Source organism: Elephantulus edwardii, unplaced genomic scaffold (assembly GCF_000299155.1).
Source record: "Elephantulus edwardii isolate Elephantulus edwardi_28Jun2011 unplaced genomic scaffold, EleEdw1.0 scaffold00144, whole genome shotgun sequence".
NCBI lineage: Eukaryota > Metazoa > Chordata > Mammalia > Macroscelidea > Macroscelididae > Elephantulus > Elephantulus edwardii.
This window is the reverse complement of record NW_006399894.1, coordinates 1719997-1720436: the sequence shown is the minus strand read 5'-3', so window position 1 is coordinate 1720436 and position 440 is coordinate 1719997.

Here is a 440-nt window from a genome sequence, read left to right as displayed (position 1 = left end):
CACATCCCGGCATACACCATTCCCAATTTTGAACCATGCAGTTTTTCCTTGCTCTGTTCTGATGACTGCCTCTTGGTCCAAGTATAAATTTCTCATTAGAACTATCAACTGTTCTGGGATTCCCATTCTTCTCAGAGTCAGCCACAGTTTGTTATGATCCAAACAGTCAAACGCCTTTACATAATCAATGAAACACATATATACATTCCTCTGGTATTCCTTGCTTTCAGTCAAGATCCATCTAACATCAGATACAATACCCTTAGTACTACGACCCCTTCTAAACCCAGCCTGGACTTCTGGCAGTTCTCTGCTGATGTGTTGTTGCAGTCATTTGTCGATAGTCTTCAGTAGAATCTTGCTTGCATGTGAAATTAAGGATATTGTTCTATAGTTTCCACACTTGGTTGGGTCACCCTTCTTTGGAATGGGAACAAATA